We start from the raw sequence: 11047 nt of genomic DNA, 5'->3' as shown, positions 1-11047 counted from the left end.
TCAAGCCCCGTGTTGGGCTCTGTGCTGGGCATGAAACCTACTTTAAAAAAAAAAAAAAGCTTCTTTCCCATTTCAGAAATTGGAGAGAATTATTTCTGAGACATGATTGTGTGTGTGTGTGTGTGTGTGTGTGTGTGATACAGCAGGTTGGATAAAGCATTGGTATTTCTTACATAACTGGGAGTTCATATTTTCAACACCAAAAAACCCCCAATATATCCCGATTTTGTCGCGTCAGCTGGAGCCAAACTAAGAAGTCAGGTGGACGAGCTTCCCTTCAAGTTTTTCTATTTCTGGGAAGCTCAGGCTAGTTCTGTTCCCTGGGTCAGAGAGGAGGTAATAAAACTCACACAAAGCTGTGAGTGATTCAGTGCTAAGGAGGACGTATCAGAAAGCATGACTTCATACAGACAATGAATCACTGACGCCGAGAAATATGGCCATCGGCCAGAATAGGAGATATTGCCAAGTTTCACATCAGTTGTTTATTCAATAAGTAGTATTGATTACTTTTCATGGCTGGACTGTAGTAGCTGTTGGGGATACTCAAAGCTTTTGCTTCCAAAGAGCCGGTGATTTGGTAGAGGAACCAGCATAAAGGCAATTATAAAAACATGATAGTGGAATAAAAGCAGGTGCCAAGACGTGCCTCAGATAGGCGATGTCAGGAGGGAAGCACAGGAACAGAAATTGTGTTTGCCCAACCTCCTCTCCACCTCTTTCTCTCTGGGCAGCCGTCGTAAGGTCAGCAGGCTGGTTCCAGCTCCAGGGATGGGCCCCGAGGAACCTAAGTCACTCAGAAGCCACGAGCCCTGCTCTGGATGCAAGACATCCCCCGGGACCCTGGTCAACACATTCACGTGTCACAGTTTAGACCATCAACAGCTGAGGAGAGAGAGGTCTTCTGAGAACGTTGGGGAAAGAAGTGTTCATGCTCTTCTGTGATTATTAATTGAGATACAATTTGCACGCTGTGGTAGTCAAACCCACCCAGGTCAGTGGTGTTCACATATAGCATATAGCATAGAACCACAAAAGATGCCAATAGCCAAAATAATCTTGAGAACCGCACTCTCTAATTCCAGAATATTTTCCTCACCCATGAAGAACCCTCATACTCATTTTCCTCTCCCTCCAGCTCCTGGCAACCTTTAAATTCCTCTCTGTCGCTAGCCAGTTCTGAACGGTTCATGTACACGGAATCACATAATACGTGGCTTTTGGGTCTGGCTCCTTATGTTTACTTAGCGTAATGTATTTAAGGACGATCCGTGTTGCAGCATGTTATCAACACTTCCTGCTTTTTCTGATGGAATATTCCATTAGGTGGGTACACCAGCCACATGTGGTTGGCCCATTCACCCGTTGATGGTTCTTTTCACTTCTTTGGTTATAACAAACAATGCTGCTATGAACATTTTTGCATAAGTATTTTTGTGTACCTATGTTTTCAATTCTTTGGGGAAGCAGGGTCCACACTCTCAGTGTGGAGCCCAATGTGGGGCTTGAACTCACGAAACCACAGGATCATGACCGAAGCAGAAACCAAGAGTCGGACCCTTAACCCACTGAGCCACCCAGGTGCCCCTGGCTTATTTGTCTTTTAATTGTTGAGCTTTCAGAGTTCCTTATATACTCTGCACACCAGGCCTTGATCAGCGACATGATTTGCAAATATTCTGCCCCCTTTCGTGGGTTGTCTGTCCATTCGCTTTTGAGAGAAGTCTTGCACGTGATCCTTCTCCACCCGCATCTCAATGAGGTTTGATGTGGCTGCAGCCAGCTTGCTACTGCCTGAGAATGAACTGAGGAAATTGCAGGGACATGAACTTGGAGCTACTCGCTTGAGTCAGTCCTTGGGAAAACTTTTTCTCTTATCTCTTGACTCCCAAGTTCATGAGCCAGTATATTTATTTTTAGCTGTGATGTTCAGTTACCTCCTGCTGAAAGCCTCCTAAATGATACAGGTACCAAACCCTGCCTGAGGGAGAAAGTCTTGACCATTTCCTTCTCCTCAAATCAAACCACGGAGTCCAAGAACTAACCTTCAAAAATCTCAACAGCAACATTTGGGAGTCTATCCAAGCATTGTAAGAGCCGTGAATAGTGTCACCACCAAGACAGGGGTGCCTTCTCAGAAGCAGTGGTTGTAGACGTTACTGTTGTGTTGCTAATTAAACATTAGCTTAATTACCTTTTATCTCTGCATCTGGTTTTCTGATATAATCTATATTTTAATGGACTTCAGGCAGATCATTGGGGGAAAGCCCAAATGGGTAATTTTACCGCCCCAGTCAGGAAAGCATTCTGAGTAAATGAGAAGAAAGAAAGAAAGAGAAAGGGGAAGAATGAAAGAGGAAGAGAGAAAAAGAGAAAGGAGAAAGAAAGAAAGAAAGAAAGAAAGAAAGAAAGAAAGAAAGGAAGGAAGAAAGAAAGAAGAAAGAGGCAAGGTGGGCGAGAACTGATCATAGTAAAGACGTGCAAAGCACCGACGGGTGAATTTCACTCTCATTCAGAAACTCTAGTGATAGAGGCCACTCAATACCTACCCGACTTTTTTTCTCTTAGAAGAGAACTCCTTTGCTTTAGGAATCAAAATACCTAATCATTTTCACCAAACCTTTGTTCTGTGGATCTCCCTCAATCCATTTTCTCACAAGGATTTAGTAACACAAGCTCTGGTTAGATTTTCTCTTAGATGACATTTGGTCACATGGTTTGAAGGCTTAACCTATACCAGACTGTCAGTGCAACATCTGAGGGAAATGCATGGACCCTTCATTCTTCATCGGTGTACTTTCATACCACCTGGCATGTTACGTGTTCAAGTGTTGATTATCTCATGAGCGGGTGTGCACACGCACACACACACACACACACACACACACACACGCACCCACTATGTGACAGAAGGGAATTACTTCTATTCCAAATGCCTAGAAAAATAGTGGACAATAAATTTAATTGTTTTTTATTTTAGAGAAAGAGAGAATGTGACCAGGGAAGAGGGGGAGAGTGAGAGAGAGAAGAGAGAGAGAGAGATTGAGAATCTGAAGCAGGCTCCACGCCTCGCTAGGAGCCCAACAAGAGGCTTGAACTCTTGACCCTGAAATCATGACCTGAGCCGAAATCAAGAGTCAACCAACTCAACCAACTGAGCCACCCAGGCGCCCCTGGACAATACTTTTTTATGCGATAAATAATTCAACGAATCTGCCTCTTTATTCACTGATTCATCTGTTTAAAACAGCATGCGACACAAGTTAGGAGCACGGGGTCAGGACACAGACAAGTTGAATCCCAGTCCTTCTACTTATAAGCTCTGCGATCTTGGGCAATCACATAACTTCTCTGGGCCATAGTTTTGTCATTAGGGCAACAGGAATAAGAACTCTCACAGAACTGTCACAAGTATGAAATGAGATGTTACACAGAAAACGCTGAAAACAATGTCATATATAGCATATAAGCACAATGCCTATGAAATCTCTTGTGCTCGGGGCACCTGGGTGGCTCAGCGGATTGAGTCTGACTTCAGCTCAGGTTAAGATCTCATGGTTTGTGAGTTCAAGCCCTGCATCGGGCTCTCTGCTGTCAGCCTGGAGCTGAGCTGCTGTGGATCCTGCTTCGGATCCTCTACATCCCCCTCTCTCTCTGCCCCTCCCCCGCTGGCTCTCTCTCTCTTTCTCTCTCTCTCTCTCTCTCAAAATAAATAAACTTTAATTTTTTAATGTCTATTTATTTTTGAAAGACAGAGAGGTTGAAAGAGAGCACAAGCAGGGGAGGGGCAGAGAGAGAGAGAGAGACACAGAACCTGAAGCAGGCTCCAGGCTCCAAGCTGTCAGCACAGAGCCCAACGTGGGGCTCGAACTCACGAACCATGAGATCATGACCTGAGCCGAAGTCAGACACTGAACTGACTGAGTCACCCAGGTGCCCCAAAACAAACTTAAAAAATAAATGAATAGGGGCACCTGGGTGGCTCAGTCGCTTCAGTGCCTCACTTCGGGTCAGGTCATGATCTCACGGTTTGTGGGTTTGAGTCCCGCATCAGGCTCTGTGCTGACAGCTGGAGCCTGGAGGCTGCTTCAGATTCTGTGTCTCCCTCTCTCTCTCTCTCTGCCCTTCCCCTGTTCACACCCTGTCTCTCTCTGTCTCTCAAAAATAAATAAACATTAAAAATATTGTTTTTCGTAAATAAACAAATAAAAATCTCTTGTGCTTCCAACACGTTAACAGTCTTCACTCATTTCTTCAGCAAATATTTATTTAACGTTTACTCTGGGCCAGGTGCTGTGCTAGGTGCTGGGAATACAATGGTGGATAAAACCAAAAATGCACCCTGCCTTTATGGAACTTATAATACAGTGAGGGAGAAAGTTATGAATTACAGTAACCACACAAGTAAGTGTAGCATTAACCGCCTTTTTTTTATTTTTAAGTAGGCTTCACCCCCAGCTCAGAGCCCAACGAAGGGCTTGAACTCACGACCCTGAGACCAAGAGGCAGATGCTTAACTGACTGAGCCACCCAGGCACCCCTGTAGCGTTAACAATCTTAAAATTTAGGAAGAGATGGGGCAAGATTATATTTATAGGGGACATTTGATCTGGCCAGAAACGGAAAACCCACCTTTCTGGGAGAAGCCCGCTAGGTATGTGTGATGCGGTAAGGAGGTACACAATATTCGATTTCCAGTTGTTTTCTTTTATGTGCTATTCTTTTTTAAAAAAAACATTTATTCATTTCTGAGAGACGGAAAGAGACAGAGCACATTGGGGGAAGGGCAGAGAGAGAGGGAGACACAGAATCCAAAGCAGGCTCCAGGCTCTGAGCTGTCAGCACAGAGCCCCACGAGGGGCTCGAACTCACGGACTGTGAGATCATGACCTGACCTGAAGCTGGACGCTCAACCGACTGAGCCACCCAGGTGCCCCTCTTTTATGTACTAGTCTGTAATTCCCTCTTTTTCCTCAAAGAGTCTGTAGGATAAGAGTGAGCTCATAGCCTCGAGTTGTGATTTTTGCACTGAGGAAGAGGCCGGTCTCGGATGAGGGAGAAGCTCTCCTCAGAATGGACGGTAGCCATGGGCACAGGGACAAGGACAAGAGAATAAAGCCCCCCCCCCATCTCTGGGAATTAAAAAAGAAAATACAGGAAAACAGTGGGTTGTATAATTAAATCATTTTATTTGGACATAAAAGGAAAGTCGGAGCCCAGTGTCTAGCGTTTTGAACATCTGGTTTGTTTATAATAACAATGTTCATAGAAAATTTAGAGGCAGGAATAAGTTCATTCGTAATCCCACCTCCGTACATAATCGTTTTTCCTTTTTGGTTTTCTTTTGTTTTCCCTTTTATTCTCGAGCTATTACAGCCGTAGGCATTTTTAAATGGTTGTACTCACAGGACACAAATAATTTCACGTCTCCCTTTTATGTGGTAGATAGTCTTCATAATTATTCATATTAATCATCATCCTCTTTTTATGGGGGGGGGGGGGAGAAACTGAGCCTTAGAACCTTGCCGATTGCTGTCCTCAGCAAATTAAAGGCTCATGGTCCTTCGTCAGAAAGGCAAGTCCTCGACGACAGCATCTGTCTTACTGCTGCAGTGGAAAGACGAAGAAGGTACATTTTAGAGATGGAGAGACATCTAAAGAAAAACGTGTCCTGTGCCTTCTACTGCTGACACTTCACTGCACACTTCCCTTTTGACTTCAGACGTGCGGGGCGTCCACCCTCCAAGCAATTCTGCTCCACCGGCTGGGTGTTCTAGAGTCTGACTCGATTCTGACACTACCCTCCCTGCGGATAGTGTCAGATCCCACAGGTTACGGGCTCGGTCCCACAAGACTGCTCCCCTCCTTCAGACGCCACTCACAAGGCCAGCTTGCCATTTCAGTTTCTCACGGACCGGCTGTCCCTTGGAGGGTCCCAGACTCCGTGCTCGGGTTTAATGAATTTGCTAGAGGGGCTCGCAGAACTCAGGAAAACAGTGTAGTCACCAGATTACTGGCTTATTATGAATGGATATAACAGCCAGATAGAAGAGAAGTGTGGAGCAAGGTATGGGGAAGAGGGCATGCAGCCCCCATGCCCTCTCTGGGTGCACCACCCTCCAAGAACCTCCATGGGCTCACCATCTAGAAGTTCTCCAAATCTTTGTTTTTCGGGGGGTATTTACGGAGGCTTCATTACAATAGGCATGAGAGATTAAACCACGGGTCTTTGGTGACTCATTCAGCCTCCAGCTTGCCCTCCCTGTCTGGAAGATGGGGCTTGAGGCAGAAACTTCCAACCCTCTCATCCTGATTGGCTCCTCTGGCAACCGCCCCCATCCTGGGGCTAGCCAAAAGTTCCCTCCTTAACATCAACTGGTGGGTTGAGAGAGGGGCTTGTTACGAATGACAAGACACCTTTATCTCTTCTCTCTTGGGAAATTTCAAGTGTTTTTGGAACTCTGTGCCAGAAGCTGGACAAGACAAAGATACGTATTTCTTATAAATCGCAATATCACAGGGGGGCCAGAGAGCGGTCTGTGGCCGGGAAAGGGAGAAGGTGCAGGTAGGTGACAAGCCAAGGTCTTGGACCCATTGATTGGTCTCATTAGCTTATTCATTGAGCTTAACAGCCTGAAAAAAAAAAAAAAGAAAGAAAACAAGAAACAAAAACTACCAACTGTTTCAAGCTTCAAAGGGTGAAGAAATTTTAATTTTAAAAGCGGGGGAGGGGGGGATAATAAATAAGATCCTGTGGACATCAAGATAGGGAGGGTTTGGATTAAAATTCATTAAGATACAATAAGAAACTCTAGGCTCCTTGCAGGTAAAAGAAACTTTGCTAATGAATTATTCATGAAGAAATGAGCTGAATGAGGGAATCCTGTCTTGGCTTGGCAAAGGTTCAGACTTGGTTCAAACTTTCTCCCCAGGTAATAGTATAACAAAAAGTAACAAAGAAGCGTGTTTGTTTGTTACTTGAGTACCTTGCTTGTGGTACAAACCAACCTGGCATTAGCCTTCCCCTTATAGTCTGAATCTTTCGCAGAAAAAATGCTAGGAAAAAATGCTAGGAATAAAATCTTCCATTTAAAAATCCGCAACGAACAGGCTCAAGAAAAGTTTGGAGCCTGTGTGAGTCCCTTTTTCTATGATTCTAAGCAAAAATTTTAAACCATACAAAGTAAACAGTTTTGAGCACAATTTATGTGCCATGTGCAAAGCTTACTGCGCATATACAGGGATAAATAAGTCCTGTTCCTCAAAATGACAACAATCCAGTGGGGTAGAGATACATCTAAGCAACTAATAATAACCCAAAGTGACGCGCCACCCCATGCCACTTTCCCGGGAGCACAATACAGCTCTACCATTTGTTCATGCTGTTTCTAGAACTGACTCCCTTTTCCTGTTCACCTATCCAAACTATATTCAGGCTTTGAGTCCCGGGTCTACACCAGCTTTTGCACGAAAGGTTCACTGAGTATTCCTTTTTCTTAGAACTTAGTTTTCTTGGGGCACCTGGGCGGCTCAGTCGGTTAAGCGTTCGACTTGGGTTCAGGTCATGCCCTTGAGGTTCGAGAGTTTGAGGCCCGCATCGGGATCTGGGCTGTCAGTGTGGAACCTTCCCAGAATCCTCGTCTCCCTCTTTCTACCCCTCCCCCACTTGCTCTTTCTCTCTCTCTCTCTCTCTCTCAAAAGTAAATAAACGTTTTAAAAATTGACATTAAAAAAAAAAAGAACTTAGTTTTCTTCGTATTTCCTATTTGGAGTTTTCACTGTACAACATAGCATTTTGTTATAGACGATTTGATGAGAACATGTGTCATTTTACATGTATTCATTTTGTCTTTTTCCAATGATGCATACGTTTCCAGTAGACCACCACTTTCCTCTATATTCTGTCCTGTGACTTTTTTTCTTCCCCTCCCCGTCCTGTGACTAACTTAATACCAAATGCTTATTCTGTGATTGGCTCTGCCATTCTCATTTGGCTCTACTTCTAAAATCCTAATTGTTGGGGCGCCTGGGTGGCTCGGTCGGTTGAGCATCTGGCTCTTGACTTTGGCCACGGTCATGATCTCAGGGTTCGTCAGTTTGAGCCTTGCATCAGGCTCTGCGCTGACAATGCAGAGCCTGTTTGGGATTTCTCTCTTCCTCTTTCTCTTTCTGCCCCTCTCCAGCTTGCTCTCTCTTTCTCAAAAATTAAACATTAAAAGTTTTTTAAACAGGGGCGCCTGGGAGGCGCAGTCGGTTGAGCGTCCGACTTCGGCTCAGGTCATGATCTCACAGTCTGTGAGTTCGAGCCCCGCATCGGGCTCTGTGCTGATGGCTCAGAGCCTGGAGCCTGCTTCCGATTCTGTGTCTCCCTCTCTCTCTGCCCCTTCCCTGCTCATGCTCTGTCTCTCTCTGTCTCAAAAATAAATAAAAACATTAAGAAAAAAAATTTTAAAAAAAAGTTTTTTAAACATAGATATTGTGTCTATCCTCACCTACCAGGCAGGTTTTGTTGCAAAATTTGGTTATAAGTAAAGAAATAATAATTAGAAACTATTTCTTTACTTTTACAAACACTTTTGCGTCAAAGCTCTTTTATACTGAATTCTGGGGATGGGTTTCTCATATTGGCCTGTCCCCGGATGAGATTCCGAATTATCCCATTTTTTCTTCTTCGGTCATCTTCAGCTCTGACCAGACTGTCAACATTTCATCTCCTAGAGACTCAATTACGTGATCCTAAGCAAATCACTCCATTCAACTGAACTTTCCTTGAGACTGATTTTCTCGTATGAAAAGGGAAGATAATGTTATTGAACAAGGGTGAGTGAATAATGCATATGAGAGAGAGACGCCTGGGTGGCTCAGTTGGTTGAGCGTCCGGCTTCGGCTCAGGTCACCATCTCACGGTTCGTGGGTTCGAGCCCCGCGTCGGGCTCTGTGCTGACAGCTCGGAGCCTGGAGCCTGTTTCGGATTCTGTGTCTCCCTCTCTCTCTGCTCCTCCCCCGCTCGTGCTCTGTCTCTCTCTCTCTCTCTCAAAGGTAAATAAACATTTAAAAAAATAATAATAACGTATATGAGAGAAGCATTCTCTGGACCTTAAGGACCTATGAGATATCAGATATCATCATCATTGTCACCATCATTGTTATTATTTCCTTCGCTACTTTGAAATGTGCAAGGTTGTTTAAGAAGGGTGATACAATAATGGGGGCACCTGGGTGGCTCAGTCGGTTGAATGTCCGACTCTTGGTTTCGGCTCAGGTCATGATCTTGCAGTTTGTGGGTTCGAGCCTTGCATTGGGCTCTGTGCTGACAGCACAGAACCTACTTGGGACTCTCTCTCACCCTCTCTCTCTGCCCTGCCCCTGCACTCCATCTCTCTCTCAAAATCAAAAAATAAACTAAAAAAAAAAAAAAAAGGAGGAGGGTGATATAATGGAAAGAATACTGGTTGATATTACTAGTGTTCACTAATATCAGTTCCCTTCTATTTCCTGAGAGCTTGACCAATAGATTTTCTAGTCCCCTTTGCAGTTGGTAGAGCCATGTGGCTCTCATCAGTGGAATGGGCAGAAGGGGCCAATGTATTTTACTGCCAGTGCTTGATTCTTTCTCCTTCCTTCTCTTCGTAAAGTGACTCAAGAGGCCTTGTGTTCCACATCTGTTCCCATAAGAAAAAGATGTTTCTTGGCACAAAAACAGACCCTCAGATCAATGGAACAGAATAGAGAACCCAGAAACGGACCCACAAACATATGGCCAACTATCTTTGACAAAGCAGGAAAGAATATCCAGTGGAATAAAGACAGTCTCTTCAGCAAGTGGTGCTGGGAAAACTGGACAGCAACATGCAGAAGAATGAACCTGGACCACTTTCTTACATCAGACACAAAAATAAACTCAAAATGGATGAAAGACCTAAATGTAAGACAAGAAGCCATCAAAATCCTTGAGGAGAAAGCAGGCAAAAACCTCTTTGATCTTGGCCGGAGCAACTTCTTACTCAACACGTCTCCGGAGGCAAGGGAAACAAAAGCAAAATGAACTATTGGGACCTCATCAAAATAAAAAGCTTCTGCACAGCAAAGGAAACAGTCAGCAACACTAAAAGGCAACCGATGGAATGGGAGAAGATATTTGCAAACGACATATCAGATAAAGGGTTAGTATCCAAAATCTACAAAGAACTTATCAAACTCAACACCCAAAAAACAAATAATCCAGCGAAGAAATGGGCAAAAAAAAAAATGAATAGACACTTCTCAAAGAAGACTTCCAGATGGCCAACCAACACATGAAAGAATGTACATCACTCATCATCAGAGACATACAAATCACACCTGTCAGAATGGCTCATATTAACAACTCAGGCAACAACAAATGTCGGTGAGTATGCAGAGAGAGAGGATCTCTTTTGCACTGCTGGTGGGAGTGCAAACTGGTACGGCCACTCTGGAAAACAGTATGGAAGTTCCTGAAAAAATTAAAAATAGAACTACCCTACAACCCAGTAATTGCACTACTAGGCATTTATCCAAGGGATACAGGTGTGCTGTTTCGAAGGGGCACTTGCACCCCCATGTTTATAGCAGCACTATCAACAATAGCCAAAGTATGCAAAGAGTCCAACTGTCCCTCGATGGATGAATGGATAAAGAAGATGTGGTATATGTATACAATGGAGTATTACTCGGCAACCAAAAGAATGAAATCTTGCCATTTGCAACTACGTGGACGGAACTAGAGGGTGTTATGCTAAGTGAATTAGTCAGAGAAAGACAAATATCACACGACTTCACTCATATGAGGACCTTAAGACACAGAGAAGATGAACACAAGTGAAGGGAAGCAAAAATAATATAAAAACAGGGGAGGGGACAAAACATAAGAAACTGTTAAATAGGGAGAACAAACAGAGGGTTACTGGAGGGGTTGTGGGAGGAGGGATGGGCTAAATGTGTAAGGGGCATAAGGAATCTACTCCTGAAATCACTGTTGAACTATATGCTAACTTGGATGTAAAGTTAAAAAATGAAATAAAATAAA

Source organism: Panthera leo, chromosome B4, assembly GCF_018350215.1.
Source record: "Panthera leo isolate Ple1 chromosome B4, P.leo_Ple1_pat1.1, whole genome shotgun sequence".
NCBI classification, from domain to species: Eukaryota; Metazoa; Chordata; class Mammalia; order Carnivora; family Felidae; genus Panthera; species Panthera leo.
The sequence above is the reverse complement of the archived record's forward strand: the minus strand, read 5'-3'. Positions refer to the sequence as shown.